The 26,064-nt window shown below is 35.7% G+C and overlaps 1 protein-coding gene across 6 annotated transcripts in view; it reads left to right on the top strand.

The window, feature by feature from the left end:
- The window catches only part of LOC105233765 (receptor-type tyrosine-protein phosphatase N2), a 178,668-nt gene that overhangs the window by 97,079 nt on the left and 55,525 nt on the right, over window positions 1-26,064 (top strand). The gene's annotated exons all lie outside the window — the stretch shown is intronic.

Raw genomic sequence — 26,064 nt, 5'->3', positions numbered from 1 at the left:
TGTGGCGACACGAAGCGATTGCGAACTAAGCGCTCGAAAGTATGCTTCTCTGACTCATATTTGTATGCAGTGGTACTTACACTTGCACTCACATATGACCGAGTGCCCCGTTATTGCATTGCAGGTCAAAGTACAAAACAATGTGTTGGAATTCCCTCACCAATATTGGCACTGTGTAGTTACTTCACTGCGGGGCGTCTAAATTACACTGGTGCCACTTGATGCCCGAAATTACTAACCACACTGGTTTTGGTTTTGACTTTGCCTTTTGCTATTTGCGAAATTAATTTGCTACACCAAATATGTGTACCGTTAGTTACAAATATATGTACAGTTATATGATGTGTGTACAGTTAGGTACTAATATATCTACAGTTATGTGTTGTGTTCTTGTAGCGCACTATTGTTGCTTTGTAGTACTTTGTGGCTGATTACTAACAGTTGGCTAGGAATGTGGTCAGTAAGCCTCGATTTGCACAAAGAATAGTTTGTTGTTTGGAAAATATGCAGTCCCGGGACCATATGCTTTAATTACAAGGTGACGTTCTAGAAAGGAAATGCGAAATGTAGGCGAAATACCGAACACTTAGAAATATTTTTTAAACAATTGACTTCCTCAATCCTTCTTGGAAAAATTTAACAAGTTTTTACATAAATATTAACTCCAAAGCTAAAAATCCGCAGAAAGTTTTATAAAATATGGAGCTATGAGGAGGTATATGTAATTGATGAGATAGTCCACATTTTTTCGTGTTATGTTATGTTGTGTTAAGTTCTGTTATGTTCAATTATGTTAAGTTATGTTACGTTACGTTAAGTTATATTATGTTATGTTAAGTTATGTTATGTTACGTTAAGTTATGTTATGATTCATTTAAGTCTTGCCAAAGTTAAGTAAAGTTTTGTTACGGTTGGTAAAATGTATGTTATTGTATGTTATGTTATGTTACGTTATGTTAAGTTACGTTACATTAAGTTTATTTAAGTTAAGTAAATTTTTGTTAAGGATGTTAAGGATGGTAAAATTATGCTACTTTATGTTATGCTATGTTATGTTAAGTTAAGTTATGTTAGATGGTATATCATACATTGTGTATGTAAATTGACGATAGCAGTACTAAACAAATCTGAAGGAAAAATTTGCGACTGATGGGAAAAAGGTATATAGGGTATTTGAGGTGTCCCGGTTACAATTTTGAGTTCAAAAAGGTTCCATTACGTACAGCTATTTCTGTTATTTTAGTAAATGGTATTGATTTGACACCTACACCTCTTGATTACAGCACAAAAAAACCCTTCGTTTTTGGGTTTTTCTACAATAACTTTCGGTTTTAGCAAGAAACAAGCTCTAACATCACAATCGCTCACTCTAAACTAATGTAATCAGTGCGATAATGAAAAACAATAAGAAAGGAAGACATATGATAACTTTTTTTCTCGATGAAAGACCCACGATACCACAGAAAATGGTTCTGTTATATATAAAACAGTTCAGATTCAAGATGTGTCGATGATTATCGATCTTTCGTAGTCAGTTACTCTGATTTTGCTGACTTTGCTCTCGAGACAGGAATACCGGTCAAGATCAGAATCTTGAACCGAAATATTACGAATCGAATAAAGTACTATATATCTTAAAATATTTCTTGATTAAACCACTAAACTATTTGCAACAGAAGTTCTACCAAATTTGACTAAAATTGACACAGATCTCGTCGAAAAGTATTTCTCAAAACAGCCTTAGGTTATTATAAAACTCGTAGGTTGTAAAGACTTTAAGTCTTTGGATTATTGTTTACTAGTAAACTATTTTTTTATTCCCCAAAATTTAATTTTTATTTAAATTTGGTACGATTATGATTAGTTTTATAATTTTCGCAAATTTTTCTTTAAGATATATATAACGAACTTACCAGATTATTGGTCCATAACTGCTCTTTCACTAACCGAAACTTGATTGAGCCTGAAATTTAAATAAAAATGTGTACAGTTAGTACAAAAATTATACAGTTATATACAAAACAAATAAAAAATAATTTTCTAAAAATATATGAAGCTTTTTCTCAAACAAATGTTCGAGAAAATTCCAGTTTTTCTTAAAATTTCAAAATTCTACCGAAAATGCATAACTAATAACTTTATATAAATATATGGTTCTTAAATTGAAATGTCTCTAAATTTGTGTTATCAATTTCCACTATTATATAATATCACCGCGCTCAAATGTAGGCAACGTAAAGTTGTTAAATGCATACCTTTTGGCGCAATCATGTTAAAAAATTAAAAACAGTCTCCTTAGAAACGTATATGCTTTCGTCTTATAATAAATTAATTTCATTAAAACCACTCACAATATTTCATTTAAATTACAAACAGCTACTTCTTTATTAAGACCCACTTGCTACCACAACAAACAATTACATAAATGCTAATAATTCTTTGTAAATTTAAAATGAATACAATTTAATCAGCAAGTAATACAAATAGTGCTGTTTTTAGTTTTAAATGTAATTGGAAAGCAGTTTACAGTTACTTACATAATTATGTTTACACAGCGGATAACTGACACACATACCATACATATTTACAGTTAAAAGAGAGTACATAAATAACTGTGGTGTATGTATATAAATACTTCCTATAACCCACATGGCAAACGACGATACTCCAACACATGCACGACGAGCTCATAGAAATGGAATTACAATTACAAATGATCAAATAACAACCGGACTGGGTCCTGCATTCAATTTAACTACATTATAATGCCATTTCAACTAAGTTCATGCGCCAAATGCACGTAGGAGCCGCAGCAAGTGGGTAGAACGAAGTCTGCAGGGAGCGTTGAAAGTTGGGTTAGGTTGGAAATGCGAAATTAGAATAGCTCGGTGAATGTTAGAGAGGGGAGCAGATGATATGAAAACGTAATATGTACGTGATGTATGTGCATTGGTTGGTGTAGTATAGCAGACAGGGAGTGCACATACTGTGGGCATAACGGTATAAATGAATGGTGGTAACAAACAGAATAGGTAAATCAAATGAGGTGGTGCTACGGTGCGGTGTGGTGTGGTGGTGGCCAACATAGCAGACTATTTGATTTACGATTCAACCGAAGACTGCCGTGGTGGTGAGCCGTAACTCGTGCAGACCTATGTATGTAGTATTATGCATAAAAGTAACTGTGTGGTTTGGAATCAGGTCAAATGTGGCATAACAATTTAATGAGCTTCCGAAAAATTTCCCATGGCGAAAATTAAAATTATATGAGCGTTGAGCAATGAGTGTAGGTGCATAGATTATTTGATGAAAGTTCGTTGTGGAATTTATATGAGAGCGAGCGCGAAAGAAATATGCATAATTTTTAGTAGGTTTATTAAAATGAATTGCAAATTTATTTAAGCAAAGTTATGTATGAAACATTTTTACTAATTTTTTTTATATTCTTGCTACATGATGCTACAGAGTATAATGATTTTGTTTACCTAACGGTTGTACGTATCACCTAAAGCCAAGCGAGATAGACATAACGTTATATATATATATAAATTATCGGGATGCAAAGGATAGTTGAAATCAGGGAGACAATGACAGCTCTAACTTGAGTAAAAATTGAGATATCTTGATGAAGCTTGGTTTGTTAGTACAAAAGAAAAGTTTGAGTTTGTAGATGGACGTGATCGGACCACTGTCACGCCCTCATAACGCCATAAACATAAAATATGTAAAATGCCATAACTAAGCACCATATTAAGCTATAATTTCTCTTGCTAGAGTATTGCACTAGGAATCTGTGGAAAAAACATATCTGCAGAAACCCCTAACTGATTTGAACCAAATTTGGTATGTGACTTTTGAGTAATTTGAATAATGCCTTTAGAATAAGCCACCTCATGGCCAAAAATTGTCAAAATCAATCAAAAACTGATCAAAACCCAGAGTACTGAATATATGGACTCCAGTATCTATAGTTTACTTTTCAACGAAAATACTGGTCAATGTGTCAGATTTATAATTGAAATTCACAGAGAATCCTTGGCTGGTAGTAGTACCAATTTGTGCTACAAATGGATTGAATCGAGTGAATACTTTCCTGAGCGCCCATATAGGTACCTAATGTAAACACTTTCGGACTTCCGGCTGACTTTATACGGCATATATCGATTAATATGTGAGCTAACTCAATGAAAATTACTTAGCAGATTTTACTCATTACAGTGTATCTTTGTGCCTAAAATGGGTAAAATTGGGCGAAAACTTGATGTAGTCTCCATATAACTATGTAATATCAGGATTTTCGAACGTCCGGATGACTTTACTCCATATGATTATATGGGCTGTACTTTATGAAACCCAGGAAACATTTTTTTAGTATGTAACATGTACATATGTCTTACTAGCAAAAATATAATAGATAAAATCGAGTCAATACTACCACCAACTCCCGTATATTATATACATACTATGTATAATGTTTTCGTTTTTCTAACAAACCTTACGTCGAGTATAAAATGTTCCTTTCTTGTATATTTTCAAGTTTTTTGAAATATAAAAATGGTGGCAACCCTAATTTTCCATTTCATGCTTATAGACAATTATTTATAGTTTTTTAGATGTTTTTTAAGTTTTTTAATTTATTTTGAAATTTAAAAAGGTGGCAACCCTAATTTTCAATTTCACACTTTAACACAATTATTTAGTTTTTTTTAATAATTTTGGATTTTTTTTACTTAGAGAAGCCATTTTCAAATTTAAAAAATGGTGGCAACTCCAATTTTCCATATGAAGCTTAAACCCATTTTATATTTAGAGCGGTTTAGAAACTAACATTTACGATTTTTTTTTGTAAAGAATATTTTACTTCAAGCAGACGGTATGTTTATCAAAAGACTTTAATGACTCTTTCAACACCAACTTAAATTCTCGTACATAATTTGATTAGGCTTGATATTGGCAAAAAAAGATAAAATCGGGTTGATTAAAGTCAATACTTAATATAAAGATTTCCCAGCACTTGAAGAAATTTCCCGGTCTTTGATCTTTGCGAGTTGCAAGAATATAAAATGTTCGGTTACACCCGGATTTAGCCCTTCCTTCCTTATTAATAATAATTAAGAAATTTCAGCGTTCATACATACACTTTCTTTTTGCCAGAAATTATACTTCAATAAATTTCACAAGTACTTTCAAGGTTCATAAAAATATACATTTGTACATATGTCAATATATTTGTATGCGCATGAAAGCAAAAGTTCAAACTACTGCTTTAATAATTACAAACACACTTTGGTTTTCATGATTTCAATGAAATGCAGCAACTTTACGTTTTTTTTGGTGAAACCGAAATTTTTTCATTAATCCTGTCTGCCCGCATGGCCTTTGTGCCACACATGGTTGTACATAAAGCTGTAGAAATTAAAAACAACTGCAAGGAAGTGAAATTTCAACTGCTGCAATGCATCAATTATACAAATGCAAATACACAACGAATATATAGAACAGATTCGTACAAGCAATGCAGTTGAGCTTTCAAAGCGATACGCAAACACAGGCATACACGCGAAAGCCTGAGCAAAGGAACATATGAGCCGTCAGGCACGTGTGCCACACATACATATACATATGTATGTAGGTGCCCACTCGAGTGTATTTAAAGTAAGCATATTTAAAAATGAATATACCAGGCCATATGTAAAGGAAAATGCATACACACATACACATACATATATGTATAATATATAAGTAAATATATGCGCAACTGTCTGCAGCCTAGTTTCAGACAAACTTTAACTGTACCAACGAACTTGCATATGTATATGTGGTATACATATATGTATAATAATATATGTCTACATAGACATATGTATGTGTATGCGTAAATGCAGTTGAATGCAGTCTGGTGGCCCACAATTGGGGAGCGTTTATAAACTTGTTAAAAGTACATTTGCTGTCATTGCCATTTGCCGTGCCATGTTGCATGTTGCACTTGCTGGTGTTGCTATCATTAAGCCACACACATACACGTATGCATAGAAACATGCATTTGAATACTATATGCCCAATATATGGCTACTGTGTATGTGTGCGCGCCAAACTGGTGTTCTTGCTTTTTGTAATTTTTATATTGCGAAACTTATTTCCACACATACATATGTGTATTTGAATATGATGGTGTGTATGAGTCTGTCTGCCACACCGATAGCTTTGCATGGCTTTGCCTTTGAACTCATGATTTTCTGGCTTTCATTTGCATATTGCTTTTTCTGCACGTGCCACTGCATTTGAAAGTCATATGTGCCAATCGGGCACCCACAAGTGCAAATGAAAAACTTTCCGAGTTAATTTGGAAATTTTTCATGAATTGCGTAAATTTTTGGCAAAAACTTCCGCATTACCATGGAAATTGAGATGCAGCTGCGTATGTGCATATCTAGGTAATTTTTTGTGAGCAAAGTGCTGAGAAGCGAAAAATATTCCTTCATAGAGTGATGGTATCAGCGAAATTTCTTGAAATTACAAAAAAAAACTTTTGAAATAACAAAAACGTTTAGAACAGATGCGTCTTAATGCTCAAAATAATAAATGTCGAACATTTCTTTCATAATTTTCCATTTTTTTTTTTTAAATTTTATAATAACGCATACTACTTTTTATACATTTCCGGAATTTGTTCATTTCACATTCCGAACTCTTAGCGCTCTTAATTGATTAGTTGGAATCATTTTCAGTTTAAATCATATCGGATATGACTTTCAATGGTTCCGATTCAAGAATTTAAGCGAATTTAACTTAACTTATTAACAAACCTCATCAAAAGAAGGAAAATATTTGAAAATTAAGTTAGTCGAAAAGAAGCTTCACTGCAAAAAGTTTATCCCTGACTTTTCATAGATCGATATACTTTAAAAGAATTGTTAGGTTGTTAAGGTTGGGCTTAAAACAAAAATTAATCATTAATTATACAGACCACAAACAACTTTTCTTTCGCTGTTGAATATATACACGTCTATACACAAATTAAATTTTAGCAAACATTTTCGCACACTTATTAAAACCACGAGCTTTCTTTTTATTTCGTTGGCGATTTATAGCACTTTGGCATACACAAAACTCACTTATAACAACACAAAACGGCCACGAAACGCACTGAAATGAACTTGCACAAACATGATCAATATCACCGCTGTGAACACGCGCGCTTTTGCAGGAGTTCATTTTTCTTTACACTTTTACATAGCTTTTATTTACTGGCACATTAACACTTTTCACTTTAAATTTAAAGCAAATATTTTACATTGTTTCCACATAATAACTTTAACAATACTTTAGCACAGTTTAATATATTTTTATTATATATTATTTCACTTAACTTCGCAAAACACCATACGTCACAACAAATTTCGGCACGAACTGATCTCGCTCCTTTTGTTATGTACTCATCCTCACGAAAAGTAACAGGTGCGATCTCGTGCGTCGGCAATCGGCAATCGCTATGCAGCATAGCAAAAGGCAATTAACATATGCACGAATGCTTACATATGTACATAGCAACATAGGAATGCTAGTGTACGCAAAGGCATGTTTATGCAAATCAAAGCATGCACTGTTATTGAGTAGGCAAATTGTGAATGAAGAGATGCAAGTAATGTTAATAGTGTTGTGGTTTGTTCACTTAATGTTTGTTATTTTATCTTTCGTTTCCGATGGGTTTAGTTTATTATTAATATTAAAATCTTGTTCCAAGACAAAAATACTTATGTAATTGCATTATTCGATCTCTACAACAGAAAAAATTATTGCCAAAAAATCTTATTGCGAACTTTTCCATTTTCGATTACAATTTGAATTGGATATCAAATTTCGAATATGACCAAAAGCTATGAAAATATGTCGAAATTGAGGAGTATTTTTCGGCAAAAAAAATTAACATATGAATTTTCAATGCAAGTTTGAGGCAGTTGCATGCATAGCTACGCTGCAACATGCATGTATAAAAAAAAGTATGCAATGCTAGGTTTATTGAACACCCTGTGGGCAAGTGGCAATATGTAGGGACATACACATGTACATATATGTATGTATGTAAATGTATAAACATGTGTGCGTGTTGGCAGTAGACAACATTTGTATCAATTTCAGATTCATTTCCTACTTCACAGACACACACATGCAAACTAACGTGCATATGGATATTAATAAATGCATGTATGTGTGTACGTATGTATATATAAGCATATAGTTGCAAATATATTCAAGCGCTGCATGAGCAATGCACCCGAGGCGTTTTGCAATTTACACCGACACAAAACTGTTGCCTTCCGCTGGGCACAGTGACAATGTGACAACACAACAAACACATGTGCATAGATTTGCAATTCTATGTACAATACTTGCAACAGATATGTGGCGCTAAATGGGGCACCAAGTATGCAACAGCGTATCAACTAACAAACGGATATCCTGTTGACGGTTAAACAGGCTATATTTAAGTATATAGTATATGTTTATGTACATATGGTACATAGAACCCACATATGTACACACATACATATATAATGTGTATATGTGTGCATACAAATATAATAATGAATACACCTGTGTATTGCTGTGAGCGCACACACGCATACTTTTTACAGCCAGGAAGCGCCGCGCTGTTTGCCACAAGCGAGCAATTTTTCTATAATTTCACATATTTTCCAACGGTTTGTAGTACATATTAACCAACACATGTGTATAGATTTCAAAACATGACAGTTATTTCTAGGCGCTTTTTTTGTAAGCATACACTTAGGCGCTTCCAAAGCGCGCGTGTTGAATCAATAGATCCCAGGTTTACTGTCGACGCAGTTTAACTGCAACAACACAGCAGCTGACGGACAGCGCTGACAGTTGATAGCGGCAACATGCTGCACATGCACGCATACATAAATATGTTTTTATACCCTACACGGAGTATAGTGCGAAGAAATGTTTAACACCCAAATGGAAGCGTCGTAGATCCTACCAAGTATCCTCAGAGTCTTCAGTTTTTGAGATTTTGATGTGAAATTTTGCGCAAATTTTTTTCGCTTCAAGGAGCCTCTCATATATCGGAATCGATGATATAGGATTACTATAGCGTATAGCTGCCATACAAACTGACGGTTAAAAATCAAGTCCTTGTATGGAAAACTTTTTATTTGAAGAGATATCTTTACGAAATTTGGTTTGCATTATTTTTCAGCATAGTTCTACAATCTCCGAAGAAAATATTCCGATCGGACCACTATAGCGTATAGCTGCCATACAATCTGACGGATAAAAGTCAAGTCTTTGTAAGGAAAACTTTTTTATTTCAAAAGATATCTTGGCCAAATTTGCTTTACATTATTTTTCAATATAGTTCTATAATATCCGTAGAAATTATTCCGATCGGACCACTATAGCGTATAGCTGCCATATAAACTGACGTATAAAAATCAAGTCCGTGTATGGAAAACTTTTATATTTCAAAAGATATCTTGGCCAAATTTGGTTCACATTATTTTTCAATATAGTTCTATAATATCCGTAGAAAATATTCCGATCGGACCACTATAGCGTATAGCTGCCATACAATCTGACGAATAAAAGTCAAGTCTTTGTAAGGAAAACTTTTTTATTTCAAAAGATATCTTAACGAAATTTGGTGTGCATTATTCTTCGGCATAATTCTACAGTCTCCGAAGAAATTATTTAAATCGGACCACTATAACATATAGCTGCCATATAAACTGACGAATAAAAAACAAGTCCTTGTATGGAAAACTTTTGTATTTGACAGGATATCTTCACGAAATTTGTCCTGCACTATTTCCCAAACTAAGTTCCACAATCCCCGAACAAATTATTCAGATCGGACTACTATAGCGTATAGCTGTCATACAAACTAATCAGCAAAAATCAAGATATAGTTCTTTTTATACCCTTTTATGCTTTAATAAGTGCACCTGTTTAGGGTATTATATCTTCAATGCAACCGTGGTTAGCATTTTTTCTTCTTTCAAATTGTTTTTCTATTGCCTACTGTTTTTGTCGGCTTTCTTTTTCGCTGCTGTTTCATTTTTGCTCTTCTCCGGAACTTATTCCGCCCACTCTAGTGGGAATTAAAAACAAAAAATTAAAAAAAAAAACATTCAACTGCATAACGGCAGTGCAGCTCACTAGCGCGCACACACGCATCCGCCTGCACGTCACTTGCACATTTTCCCGCACGTTTGGCGCATTTCACACTAAACCAGCAACGTTTCATTGCCAACGCGTCGCTGCCATGGCAACTGTTGCTTGATACGGAAGCCCGCTCTTGTTCGGCTCGCTGAATGTTGCATTGGTTTTGGCAGCTTTGCGCGCATAACGCGCTTGCACACGCGCACACACACACGCTTAGTTGCATTTCCATGACAGCCATGACGCAGTGGCACAAAGGCGATGCACGAGATTATGCGCTCGCGTACACACACAGGCACACATTTTTCTATGCACGAACTGCAGGTAAGCACCCAGTTAGGAAATATGGGCAATAAAATCCGTCTAAGTTGGAGACTACGGGTCTCTTTTAAAGTCAAATGCTGGAATATAGGTTACATAACCAGGAAATATAGGGTGCCGCAATATGGCGAAGTCTAAATTTTATTTTTTTTTCTGGGCAAACTTATACTAGAATTTCTCTCATCAAGCGCGTCACTCAAAAAGCCGAGAGTTGACTAAAGTTAGTATTAGGCCACGCATAGACCAGTTTTGGTCTTTTGCGATACCAGATGGAGTTCAGTTGCTAGGTCCAAGTCATCTTTTAGGACGCCTGCGTTTGTCGTGAATTTCAACAGATTCTGTGGTCTCACTATCGATACCTCCTCCAGTGTATCATACTGTGGCGACTCCAAAATGCTTAAAGCATAGTCTTGCCAATGCTGGACAAGTGCAAGAGATGCTCCATTGTTCCCAGGTACCATGCTCTAGACATCTCTTGCAGTCTCCTCGATCTGTCAGCCTCACCCTGTCAGCGTGCGTCGCCACAAGCCAGTGACCAGTTAGAAATTTTGCGTACTTCGGATCTACCGCTTTGCACATGACTTTTGCAGTTTAGCATCAAGGTAGATCGTTCCAACGAGTTGACTAATAAGGCTTTGCGGTAGAATACAATTGTCTAGCGCTGAGCACAAGGGAGAACACGATACAAAAAATTTCATGTACTTTTTCTTTATAACAGAGATCAATGAGAGAGCATAAGTTATACTCATATTCGGCACGCGCTCATTAACTGTGTGATTCTCGGGTGTAGATAGACTGTGTTCAGAGGAGGAAGCTTTTTCAGCATTTCAGTTCATTATAGAGAACTTTCGGAATTGTCCACCGTATTTTGAAGATCAGCGCGAGAACATAAATTATACTCATATTCGGCACTCGCTCATTAACTGACGGTTTCTCGGTTCAATATAGGTTGTGTTCAGACGTGGAAGATTTTTCAGCATTTCAATTCGATATAGGTAAACTTTTGCATTTTCCGCTGCTTTTAGGATACAAGATACTTCAGATCTTTCTTCTTGCGTATGTTATTCTAAATGAATAGCTGTACCAACTTTGAGTTCCAAAAGAAAAGTTTCCGCGTTTGAACAAAGACATAATTGGAGTTATTTTTAGTTAAATATTTCTTAATTTCAATCAATTCCCTCACAGGTTTAAGCCTCGGTAGACTTATTGCTTGATCCAGGCTGAATTTCAGTCCATATTCTTTGTCTGTTCGGTAAAGCTTATGAAATCGGAGGTTTAGAACTTCAGAAAAACACCAAATACTGTTATGATAACTTTTTATTCCGAGAAATATGCAAGCAATATTTTAAACTTCTCAGAAATGTATGCTGTTTAAAAAACTATAACAAACTCTAACAGAACCCAAGCTCTCTTGACTTTGACTATAAATAAGACTTTCGATTTTTACTTTCCATTCCAACTGAAACGCAACAAGCTCCCAGCAGGGTACACAATAAAGATTACACAATTACATAATCACGGCACGTTTTTCAATGTGAATTCAGCGTTTACCAAGTGCTACAAACAGCCAGGCAATTACACGTGTTTTACCGACATTCACTCACACATACGCTTGCTGGTCTCTAGGTACATATAGGTAGATATGAATACCAATAAGCTTGCTGCTTTGTATATATATTTGGAGCACACGAAGCGTGCCGTGCTAAATGCGAATCCCATAAATGTATTCTACTTCAAAATGATTTCACACACACATACACACGTATTATTTTATATACACCCATACAAAGCAGCATGTATGAACTAACACATATATATTTACTTGCGTTATACTCCTCTCTTTTAAGCCTGCTTATGTATGTTTCATTGCATTGAAGAGTAACAATAACAACAACAACAGGATTTGGACATCCATATGTGTTTTTGCTAATTGCCGATTTTCATGCAAACGCTCGCAAGCAAACGCTACTCTAATGCGAACTTAACACTAATTAAGTGGATGCTCCGTAAGCGGGTGGTAGAAGCGTAAATGCAGACTTTCACTTGAGAACGATTCCTTGTCGGATTATCTAATTGCCAATTTAGTTGAAATTATTGGATTAAACAAAAATTAGTTTCATGAGATAAAATCATGTTTGTTTTGAAAACAGCTGTTGTTGGCCAGTGCATATGCCTTTGAACATGATAAAATAGGGAAAAATCATTGAAACCCATTTGAAATGAAAGATAAAATAACAAATTACGGCCGGGGAGAGGCAAATGTTGGGGTTGGTTGGATTTTTTTAAAGTCAGAAACGTTTTATCCCCACAAACGATTATTTGGAAATATTTAAAAACAGATCTACTACTTCTTCTTCTTCTTTACTGGCGTAGACACCGCTTACGCGATTATAGCCGAGTCAACAACAGCGCGCCAATCGTTTCTTCTCTTCGCTACGTGGCGCCAATTGGATATTCCAAGCGAGGCCAGGTCCTTCTCCACTTGGTCCTTCCACCGGAGTGGAGGTCTTCCTCTTCCTCTGCTTCCCCCGGCGGGTACAGCGTCGAATACTTTCAGAGCTGGAGTGTTTTCGTCCATTCGGACAACATGACCTAGCCAGCGTAGCCGCTGTCTTTTAATTCGCTGAACTATGTCGATGTCGTCGTATATCTCGTACAGCTCATCGTTCCATCGGATGCGGTATTCGCCGTGGCCAACGCGCAAAGGACCATAAATCTTCCGCAGAACTTTTCTCTCGAAAACTCGACTTTATGCATACTTTAGAAATAAATAGAATAGAATATAGAATAGAATTCCCTGTTGACAAATTGATCGATCGCAAGGCATCCATACCCTGAACATATCACATTACGTTGATTTTTGACCTGCTTTGTCGTGTTTTTTCGACTTCGGCTAACCTTTCCACGACATTCGGCCGATTGATCGTCTGTTTTCGGGTCGCAAACACAGATACAAGACTCACCGCCAATTATATTACTAGGTATAGCATGACCCGATGCGACGAATAAAACTAGAATTCAGCGCCAACTAGCGAAAATACCGCAAGACTTTTTTGACAACCCAATATTGTGACGGCGGCTCAAGTCGAGAAAAGTAAGGTAATATATCTTCAGAAGAGCCAATACAAACGTGAGACTTCTAGCAATCCCAAAATTGAAGACATTCAGATTGAACACCATAACTACATTGGGCACAGCACTACAATTAACAAACCCCAAAAAGATCCAGAATAGATGGTGTATATCTCCGGTAAAAGTGGACTTTCTCCCACGTAGAGAATTTTTCCAAAGCACTGAACCTTAGCAATACCACATTAATAAAGCAATGCCAGGCCTAATAACCATAATACGATTATACAGGCCAAAGTCAAGATGATCAGTAACGATGGCGAAGCAAAAATTCTCTTTATGCGGAACGTACATTTATATTTTGTCCAAGGGGGGGCAATACAATCGATCTGAGGTCAGATTGGTCAATAAAAACTTAATTTTCCAAATTGATTATAAAAAAAAACAGATGAAATTATAAGCATTCTAGGTTCAAGTTGAACCTTGGATCGCTAATACTGAGTTTCTTTGGTACTATTGAAGTAGCTTTATACTAAAGTTGGAGAAGAACAAACTAAAAACGGCGGAACGAATATAGGGTGTGTGTTAACTATCATGAAGACATGTATGTATGCTGTTCTAATTCCGTTTTTTGAACCGAATAAGGTGGAGCGTATTTGAAAGCTCTGAAAAACAAATTTTACTCCATAGATTGCGCTAAACAAATATACTGTTTGCGAAAAGGAGGAAGAAGTCACAAAGGAGGAGTCGGTGTTTGAGGTAGATCGCGAAATGGGTCTCCTCCACTAAACAGTTCAACACTAAAGTTTATGCTTCCTTTCTACCAATCTAACAAATATTTCCTTTTTGGTTTTGAGTATTGAAAAAAGTAGAGAGAGGTCCAAAATCTCAGCAAATATGAATATTGAGTCATAAAAAAGAATTGTGGCGCAATATGAGCTAGCACATCTCAAAATCTATGCACTCTGATGACTTTTTCCATGAAAGAATTGTCTTTGAGCTGCTGTATTTATTCACTTAACTCTGTCTTTAGTATTTGTCCAATTGCCACATGCAAAACAAATATTCAATGAAATAAATGAAATTAAATTAAATGAAATGCTGCAACAATAGAAGCCAACAACACGTGTCGTATGTCGGATGCTTTGCTGCTAATAGATAAACTGAAAATTTAATTAAAAGGCAACCGCAATACTGCAGAAACCATAATAAACACAATAATAATGCAATGCTCGCACAAAAACAAAAACAAAATAAAATAAAATAAAAAAAAAATGCAACAAAAAATTGTGTGAAAGCAATGTGAGAAGCCAATGTGAGAAATATATGCACTCGCAATTACTAAATGCAATTTATTTTCTTTTGTGATTTTCAAGCATTGTTTGTTTGTATTGTAGCGCTGACACAATTGCGGCAAACTCTACAATGCCAACGCTGGATTTTCATACGCTTTTATTATTTAAATATTTTTAAAGGTGTTTGCGGAGAAATTTTACAGAAATGCATGCATGTGCAGAGAGATTTCATTTCAACATCACACCGTTAGAGCTACAAAACACAAGTACTTGGGAAAAAATGCTTTAAAAGCTTTGCAAGGCTCGAGTGGTGAGGATAGACGAAAGAACGGTACTAGTTATTTGAGCTCACATATTTACTGAATATGAAATTAGCATTTTCTTTATTTCTACCTGTATTTATAATAACAGTTTGCCGGTTATAATAGGGTCTTCAGATGGTAAATAAGCCTGAATATTACATGCGAAGAATATTTAATATCGAAAAGGCTCTTGAACATAAGGTATACGCTTTTGGAGAATTTCTAGATACTTCTGGAGGATTCAATAACGTCTCTATGGAATCTATTCTGAACAGTATCCAGTCAATAGGTGTTGATCCTGTCCTTTGACAGTCCAGAATTGGGCATTGCAAGTGGGTTAGAGATTGAACCCGGAGAAAACGGATCTGCTTGTGTTCATAAGAAAGCACAAAATTCCTCTATAGAGGATTCCTTCGATCAATGGGATATAATTCTCACTCAAGGATCACACCAAGTACTTTGAGGTAGTCTCGGACAGCAAACTGCTGTAGAGGCACATCGTGTAAGAAAGAGTGAGCCGGCTCTTGAACTGGTACTAAACCTGCCACCTACAGACCTCTTCGCTGAAAACTGCGAAGCAAAATCAGAGGGATGACTACTGGCTGCAGCAGAAGTTACATATAGAACCATCGCGAATAGCTCGAGGGGTAATGGCGGCGGGGCAAACACCGACTACATGATCTCGCTTTTCAACGGGGAAGAAAGTTCAAGGGCGGCAGTGGAAAGTGCTGCCAGAAGCAAGCAGTTTCACTTTTACTGGGTGCCAGGTGACAAAGGCATCGAGAGCAATGAAATAGTGGACGAGATTGCCAAGAATGGTGTACGGCTAACATCCGAAAACGTAATCTGCATTGGGAAACTCATATTTTTTATCACGCGCAAGTGTTTTTTATTTGTACAAATTATTCAAAGAGGCTATAGGACACGTTGACGGCGAATCACGTCCAGAACGATCATCAACATCAACTGATGATCGACATATCTACAAAACGAAGAAACTGATGCTTGAAAATCGACAATTAACAGTCAAAGATCGTACAGGCGTCGTTGGAATATCGGAAGGATCAATGAATTCCATTATGAAAGATCATTTAGAAAAAAGAAAAGTGAAAGCGCGATTAGTTCCAAAATCACTCAGTTTTTTCAATAAACAGCGTTACGTCAACGTCTCTGAAACAATGCTTTCCAACTATCAGGATGTCATGAAATGATAATATTACTGATGATGAGTCTTTGATCTATGCTAAAGACCCAGAAACAGACCATCAATCGGCCGAATATCGTGGCAAAGGTAAGCCGAAGCCGAAAAAAGCACGTCAAGGCAGGTCAAAAAACAAGATTATGTTGCTCTTTTCTTCTATTATCAAGGTGTGGTGGAATACTATTGGAATGTTATGCGTCATTTACGGAAAGCTAGTCGGAATTATGGACCAACAACTTCTGGATATTTCACCCCGATAATGCATTGTGGCATACTGCATGGATTCTTCGTGAGCTTTTCGCCAAATTTTCAACCAAATATCGTGCCGCAACAACCGTATTTGCTCGATTTAGCTCCGTGTGACTTCTGGCTATTAATCAAACTCAATTGACCATTTCGGGGAAACCCAGTCATTTGAAGGCATTAAATGAAATCGCTAAAGTCCTCTCTGTCTTTATGACTATTTCTCATTTCTGAAATTTTTTCTTAAAAATTTGTTTTCATAGTTCCTATACCTTATACGTAAAAATTAGCTATGGCTCAGAGTTGAGTCAGGAAATCAGCCTTAGGCTAATTCGAATTCGCCTTCTACGACTGGTCAAGGTTGATAGAAGAGAGATAGCAGCTTATTTCGCTGTCATTAAGATATATACTCGATACATTGGGGAGCACTCACCACTGCGTTAAATTAAATAAAAACATCCGGATTTGTCACTGCTGGAGATCGAGTGAACACGGATCGTGGTTGAGTTTTATAATTGGAGGAGAAATAGCGTGAGGTTTCGACGCGGCGTAGTGTATGAATATGAAGTATCAAAACGAATATAATGTATCTGCTCAAGGGGCCATCCTTTATGCTGAGTGGGTTGATGTGGTGTGGTGAGTTGTGTTGGGTACGAGTGTGGTGTCATATGTCAAATGCGTCGACTATGGTAGTATTGAGCAGAGCTTTATTAGTGGATGCCAGTTTTTTCGGGTAGAGTGGGTGGATGCTTAACTCATTTAAACATGCTGAAAGGATTAGTTGGTTGGGCGATTAAAGTTTTAGAAATATTCTTTCCATCTTCCTTATAATTTTCCGAAGATAATGTTGTTTATGTTCAACAAAAATTCCATTGAGCCAGAAGTCAAAGGAGTCCAGCACTAGGCTAACTCGAATTTTCTATCTCTGACTGGTCAGTGACGATAAAAAAAAGAGAAGGACGCCTGGCACGCTGAGGCGATTAGTTTCTTGCTTGTTTTTTAGTGAGACGTTTTCAGGTTGCTGAAGTTAAGTTTATATCATTTCTTTCTTAAAAACTCTCACAATCCAAAGTAATTCATTTGCAAGTTACTAACCAAAATTCTTATAAAATCAAAACCCAAAATCCATACTTCAGCTGAGGGTAAAATATTTTATATTTCACGAAGAAAATTGCTGCTATAACACAACGGTTCAAATTCAAAGAATGAAGTCAACAATTGAAACCCCTTTCCTCAACTTTTCCTTTCCTCCACATTTTAGCCACAAAAGCTTCCCACGAGTTCTCTACTTCAAAGAGAATTTATCTGACTTAAATAATATTTCAAAATTTTCTTTTAGACCAAAATTTCTTCGATAGTAAGAGAAAGAGTGAGAAGGAAAATGTATTGATAGGAACAATTTTCTTTGAGATAACAAAAGTCTACAAGTTTCGGCTGCGTTGATACTTTGCGTGTTACTTTCTTCATTTTCTATTCTTCTATAAAGCACAATAACAATGCTTAAACTACATTAATAACAGGAGCAAGTACTTACGACATGAAATCTATACCTAAAGCAACAACACTAACAAAAATATCAAACTCAAACTACCTACCACACTCCCCAACGCGCTCAAAGTATTGTCAACTTTTTCTTCACCACAAATATAATCACTTTACGCACTTCACTACCGCCTCGGTAGCTGCCGCTAAAAATATGATATGACGAAGTTGATGCCACAGCGTTGAGTTAAGCAATACTTTGCCAACAAAAATATTTCGTGAGAATTTCTCATAAAAATGTGCGCATAACCGCTACTCATCAACAGGCATAAGCAGCAGTGAGGCAATGTGGCAGGCAACATAAGCGTGTGGCATGTAGCTAGCTGCTTAAGTAGAGCTGCTGGCTGCGTTTCATAACGAAAAATGTGTAGTGTAGAAGAGTGTAGTGAATTTTTGGCGAAAATTATGCGTTATTAATTTCAGCGCTTACGCTTACAAATTCTTTGAATACTCTTTGGTGGGTTTTCAGCTGCAAGCCGAAAAAGCGGAAATTAATTTCTGCAACATTTCGACATTGCGCGAGTGGCATGGCAGCTATTTACATTTACACATGGATGTACATATATATGTATGGTTATGTGCATAAGCAAGCAGGTGAGCGCCGTTGTGGTTTCACATGTTACTCATACGCCATGCACAACTGGCATTTTCATATTAATATGGATGAGCTCATAATTTATATGTGTATGTGTGTGTATTGGGGGATAACAAGTTTGACTTGCGGTTGCATTTTGACGCTCATTAATAATTTATACTATAATTCGGCGTTGGTGGTAATTGCTTATGCGTGTGTGTTGTTGTTGCGTGGTTGTTTTGCGCAGCTGCGGTTATGTTAACTGCGTTAATAACCCTTTGGCGCAGCGAGTGCCATTGTGGTAGCTCATGGCTGTGCGTGTTTGCGCATGTAATTTGGTTTGGCAAATTGATTTTCTATAATAATCGTTTGCTTCTGAGTAGAGCACCTTATGCAAGTAAGTCACAAATGTGTCGTTATCGCAAATTAACCGCACCAATCACACAAGTCACGTGGTTTTTCTTGGAATAACAATTTCGTTAAATTTATATATTTCACTTACACAATTTAGCTGCTAAAATTCTTCTAAACAGGTTCATTAGTGTTTAAAATTTTAAAATTATTTTGAGGATTGACGCCTCGAAAAGTTATGCTGCTTGTTTAGTGGGGTTGAAAAGGAATTATTCCCTATAAGCTGATTCAGCCTGGTTGAACGATTGATTCTACATTTTACTGTCAACAACTGATGAAATTGAAGAAAGCAAGCGAAAAAAGCGGCCAGAACTGCGCAACAGAAATGGCTTCGTCTTCCATCAGGACAACGCTAGACCACACACATCTTTGATGACTCAGCGAAAACTGGGAGAGCTTGGCTGAGATGCATCCACTATATAGCCCTGACCTTGCACTATCGGACTACTATTTGTTTCGGTCAATGCAGAACTTCCTTAATAAAATAAAGTTGGCTTCAAGAGAAGCCTGTGAAAATTACTTGTCGCAGCTTTTCGCCGAGAAACCAGAAATTTTTACCTTCAGTATAATAATGTCTCTCATAGAAAAACGGCAAAAAGTGGACTACCAAAGTGGTATATATTAGGTTCATTAAAGTTCATTATAAATATAAAAATAATAAGTTGACATACACATACTAACATACTAAAATGTTTCCTGGCTTCCATTACTAGTACCTCACATACAATCTCCAAAAATATGGAGCAAAGTCAGCCAGCTATTCGAAAATCTGGGTAACAACTATTTGGGGATTAGGTCAAGTTTTATCTATTTCAGGCACAAAGATACATATACCGTTATGAGAAAAACACGCTCTGCAATTATTCCGATAAGCAAATAAGTCTTGAATTGCATTACAATATTGTCGACAAATTAAAGAACAGTTTATTTTCCAATAAATTATTAATTTTTGTTTGTATTTTATTATTAAACGATAAATTTCGATAATCCATTATTTATCGATTGAAAATTAACTTCGATACTTATCGAAAAAACATAATTGAAAAGTTTAGCTTTTAATAAACGATTCCTTTTATCTGGATTCTATTATAAATCGATATATTTCGTTAAACCGATATTTATCGATAAACAATTAACTTCGATAAATATCAAATTAACCTAATAAAATAGCTAATTTTCCAACAAAAGATTACTTTTTATTAAAATTCTATTATAAATTGTTTTATTTCAATAAACCGACATACATATATCGATAAAGAATTAGTTTCTATAATTATCGAAAAAACCAAATCGAATAGTTTTGTTTTTAGTAAACGACTACCTTGTATTTGGATTCTATTATTATCCGATATATTTCGATAGACCGATATTTATCGATAAACAATAAAATTCGATAACTATCAAATTAACCTAATAGAATAGCTAAGTTTCTAACAAACGATTACTTGTTATTTAGATTATATTACAAATTGTTGTATTTCAATAAACCGACATTTATCGATAAAGAATTTGTTTCTATAATTATCGAAAAAACCAAATCGAATAGTTTAGTTTTTAATAATCAACTTTCTTGTATTTGGGTTCTATTATTTATCGATATATTTCGAAAAACCGATATTTATCGATAAATAATTAACTTCGATAACTAAGGGAAAAAAATGAATATAATAGTTTGGCTACTAATAAACGATTACTTTTTATTTCAAAGAATATTATAAATCGATATATTTCGATATTACGATACTTATCGTTAAATAATACCTTGGATACTTAATGAAAAAATTTAATAGAATGCACGCTTCAATTAAATTTTGAACCCTTCAATTGATGCAATTTTCATAATGAGCACTTCATCTGAAATAAACTATCTAGCACTCACTACATTATCCCGCACAACTGCGTCTCGTTGACAAATATGATATAAGAGCATAAGCACTCACGTCGCTGGCACAATAAACAAATTCAATTATCCCTGCAAATAATTACTGGCAATGGCAAAATGGATTAAGTGCATTAAGTGAACTTAAGACTGATTGATTTTAATGTCTTCGCGCAAACGCCATAAATATTTATGTAATTTCACGTGACGTGCAAAAAGCCAACCAACTAACGGTAAAGCTAAAGCTGCAAGCAATTGCAAGCGCATAACTTATTGTGCAATGCTTGAGAGCTGCGAAGCGCACACCAACACACACAAGCCTGTATTGTATGGCAGCCGGTGTGCGCCCAAGTGTATGCTACACATCGAATGCAATCAATTATAATCCAATGCTTAGAAATGCATTAACGAAAATTGCAGCGATTATCGGGCGAAACGGCATACACAAGTAAACATGTGCGTGTATATGTACATGTGTATGTGTAGCGTGAGTGGCATATGAAGGGATAAGCAACATGACAAGCAATGGCCTTCACTCGGCTGACGAAACATACACTAGACGTTCGAGGGTGCGTGGAAGGGAGAGAAATTGTTTCTTACAAAAAGCAGGGGGATATACAAAAACAACAACAAAAAGTGCTCTGTGCCAGCACATGCAATTCGCAGTTCTCAGTTCTCCTGTTGCACAATTTAGGGTACCTTTGGCGCATTTCAGGTGCAAATGGTGAAAATGAAAAATAAATAAAAGAAATTGCCGAACATTTTTTTGCGCACCTGAGTTGCTGAGCCGCCTTTGTGCCACAAATGTTTGCCTAGCTGTAGCGTTGAGTATGCGCTTTTCATATTTGCTTGCCTGCCACAGCGCAACACTTGATGGAATTTTGAGTTTGTCGTGTTGTTGTTGTGTTTTTATTTCGCCTCTGCTTTTTTTGTTTTTTTGCTTCGCTTTTGATACTCCCAAATGTAATCGCAAACATTTGTGCCCATTTTGTGCAGTTAAGTGCAGCGAAGCGTCCGAGTGCGGACAGCGCAAAGGCGGTGTGTGTGCACAACTGGCAGCTGGTAGTTGCCACTTTGGCACCTGGACGTGCCACAGCCGCGCCAGCTGGCCGGGTTGAGTATGCTTGAGTAAATTTGTACAGCGGCACAGTGGGTTTTCAGGACGCGCAAGCGGTCATGCAAACTCCCGCGTACACGTATACATATATATACATATACAGTTACATATATATTATATAAACAAATATAAGGTTAAACACCACTACAGCAGCAGGCCAGCCTTGTGTGTGTAGTTTCCTCAACAATTTTGGCTTTGAGTAGCTTTGAGTTGCACAACGTGAAGTTGCAACAGCGCTTGACTTGCTCGCCTCTTCACCTGTCTGTGTGTTTACTCAACGGTTGCGTGTCTACAAACGTGCAGGACTACAAATACACATACATATGTATATCTATATACTTATGTATATATGTATATTTGTGTATATGTACATTTGTATATATACTAGTATATCTATGAAAAACAGATATTTGTTCAATGTTAGCACATGTTTGGCTTACCAAAGCGCTGCTACTCCGCTACAAAGCTTCAGCACTAAAGTGAATGCCAAAGATTTTCCACTTGAACAATTTGTGCTGAATTTCGCTGCAAAGCAGGATGAGAAAGTTTCTTGAGTGCGCTAGCCTTAAGGAATGCTGTATGAGTGTAATAGCTGAGAAAACTTTGGAGGAGATACAGAAGCAGGAACTTAAGCGTTTGCACAAGCGAACACGCAAGTGTGTATGTAAGTATGTGTGCGCACTTAAATACAGGTATGGAAGAGAATTTCTCAAGAGTGAATTCGACTAAACAGAAATAAATACAAAATAAGAAGATATTAAAAATAAAAAATCCTTAATTCGGCTGCACAGGGTCGGCAGCTACAATACCCTTCACAAATTGAAAGATTTTCCATACAAGAACTTGTTGTTGATCTAGTCTAATGAATAACTTTTCCATGCAATGAATGGCCTGAGTTTGTTGGGTCAATTTGTATGGCAGCTATACGCTATAATAGTCCGATCTGCACTGTTTCTTTGGAGAATGTAAGACTGTCCTAGACTATAATACATACCAAATTTCATGACGATATCTCGTCTAATAAAAAAGTTTTCCATACAAAGACTTGATTTCGATCGTTCAATTTGTATGACAGCTATATGCTATAGTAGTTCGATCTCAACAATTTCTTCGGAGATAGTACCTTTGCTTTGGATAATAATCTATGCTAAATTTTGTATAGATAACTAATCAACTTTAGAAGTTCTCCATACAAAGACTTGATTTCGACCGTTCAATTTGTATGACAGCTATATGCTATAATGGTTCGATATCATTGATTCCAACAAGTAAGTAGTTTTTTTAAGAGAAAAGGACGCATGTAAAATTTCAGTTCGATAACTCAATAACCGAAAGACTAGCTCGTCTGTATACAGACCGACAGATACCCTGACGTTTTCTGCTGGGTTGTACAATTTTCATTCAAGGTGTAAAAAAATTGAAAAAGCATACCAAGCATTATAAAATATGAAATCATATCAAAGGAGAATAGCATAAAAAAAATACAGAAATTCTTCGAATTGTACGAGTTGTAGTTGAATGCACACAATACAAGTTTCGATTTCAATTCCAATTTTAGTAATTGAATTTGAAGGCCACTCGCTGCACGAGTGCAAGCGCTGACGTTTATGCTGAAATATGTTTTCCTTTATATGATTGTGTTCACAGAGAATGTTAACACTTTAGAATCTGGACATAATCGTGTAGTATTTGTTATAACCAACTCAAACAGGGTGAGACTTATGTTAGGACAAGTCATTGAATTTTCAGACGAGTGCTTGAAACTACTTTCTAGTAATCAACTTTCATATCAAGTAAGCTTTCAGCTGCTCAGCGTGCTCTAGTCAGCACCAGGTCTAGAAGGAAGTGGTTACAGAAGTAGCGACTCGTATAAGTTACGTCTATTAAAATAACCAACCAGAAATCAGTTTATATTGGGTAGTCTAAAAAGTCTTTTCGTATTTCTAATCAAACTTCAACTTATTTTTTTTATATTTGTAATGAACTTTAATGAACCAAATATGTACCACTTTGGTCGACTACTTTTTGATATTTTTCTGCTAGAGACATTATACCATCAGTGTAATACTTTTCTGGTTTCTTAGCGAAAAACTACGTTAAGTAATTTTCACTGGCTTCTCTTGAAGCCAACTTGACTTCATTAAGAGAATTCTGCATTGACCGAAACAAATGGTAGTGAGATGGTGGAAGGTCTGGGCTATATGGTGGATGCATAAAAACAGCCAAACTCTCACAGTTTTTGCCGAGTCGTCAAAGATGTGTGTGGCCCAGCGTTATCCTGATGGAAGACGAAGCCCTTTTCATTGAACAGTTCTGGCCATTTTTTTTCGATTGCTTGTTTCTATCTTATCAGCTGTTGACAGTAAAATGTAGAATCAATCGTTCGACCAGGCTGAAGCAGCTCATAGTGAATGATTCCTTTAATCCCACCAAACACTCAGCATAATCTTTCAAGACATCAGTCCTGGCTTTGCGATCATTTCTTGAGCTTCACCACGCTTGGACCATGATCTTTTTCGCATATTATTGTCATACTTGATCCACTTTTCGTCTCCAGTTACCATTCGCTTCAGAAATGGTTCGATTTCGTTTCTTTTCAGCAAAGAATCGCAGATGTTAATTCGGTCCATTAAATTTTTCACAGGCAATTCATGTGATACCCAAACATCGAGCTTCTTTTTGTAGCCAGTCTTTTTTAAAACGTTCAAAACTATTTGATGATGAATATTAAGTTCCTTAGCGATGCCATGGCTGCTTATGTGATGGTTCTGGTCAATCTTTTCCATAATTACATCGACTTTTTCAACGAGAGATCGACCTATGCCTGTGCATATTTCAAATTGAAACTTCTAGAACGAAAACGAGTGAACTATTGTTGTGATACATGAACTGATCTAATAAATAAAAGGATGACGTTTATAGTTATAATTTTTCCGAAGCTTTCATTGTAGTCACACTTTTCATTCTTAAGAAGTCAAAGGCTAAGTATTTTCAATATCAAAATTAACTGAAGAGCAAATGTTTCTTAGAGTAAAAGGTTATTAGTAGGCTTTTGTAGTGATCATGATATCGAACGAACTGTTTGAGGTTACAAGAAAATAGAAGTATACATTTAGGCGTTTGAATACATAAAATCTCTGCGATTTGCTTAAAATATTAAATTTCATCCAAAATATCACATTGAAAACTATTATTTAGCTAGAAATGTATAAAATAGTATAAAGGTTCATCAACAAAAGCAATATTTCAGAGTAAGGCTGAAAAAATTTGAATTTCACGCAACACTAAATTGTGCCCAAATAGTGCAAGAATTGCAATATTTATTCATATGCATACGTACGTTATGTATATATCGTTACCTAAAATACAAAATAGCGTAACATAATTTTTCATAAGGTTACAGGCGAAGGAAAAACGATATAATAGAAACCACTCATATCGGAACAAAATTTGAGTTTTGGTTATAAAGTGGTTATATATTGGTTATATATTGGTTATAAATTGGTTATACATTGGTTATATATTGGTTATATGTTGGTTATATATTGGTTATATATTGGTTATATATTGGTTATAAAATGGTTATATATATATAAGCGTAAGCAATAAAAAACTCAATTTCAATTTCTTTGATGATATGTTGTTATGCATTTTAGGTGGCAATATGTGCTTACAGCTCATTCAGATCATACTAACCAACAAAATGTATAAACATATTTACTTTATTGAAATTCATACGATAGAAACTTGTTGAAACTTGTATTTGAAATGAACTCAAGTACTTGAGATTGTAAGGGAATCAACAACTATGCTCAAAGATATGGTAAGGCGCACAAGTATATAGCAAAATAATGGCACTACACACAGTATATAAATGTATATGCATATACGAGTAATATAATGTGTGCTTATGTTTTCATGCAAT

This window comes from Bactrocera dorsalis, chromosome 1 (assembly GCF_023373825.1).
Source record: "Bactrocera dorsalis isolate Fly_Bdor chromosome 1, ASM2337382v1, whole genome shotgun sequence".
NCBI classification, from domain to species: Eukaryota; Metazoa; Arthropoda; class Insecta; order Diptera; family Tephritidae; genus Bactrocera; species Bactrocera dorsalis.
The sequence above is the reverse complement of the archived record's forward strand: the minus strand, read 5'-3'. Positions and strand labels throughout refer to the sequence as shown.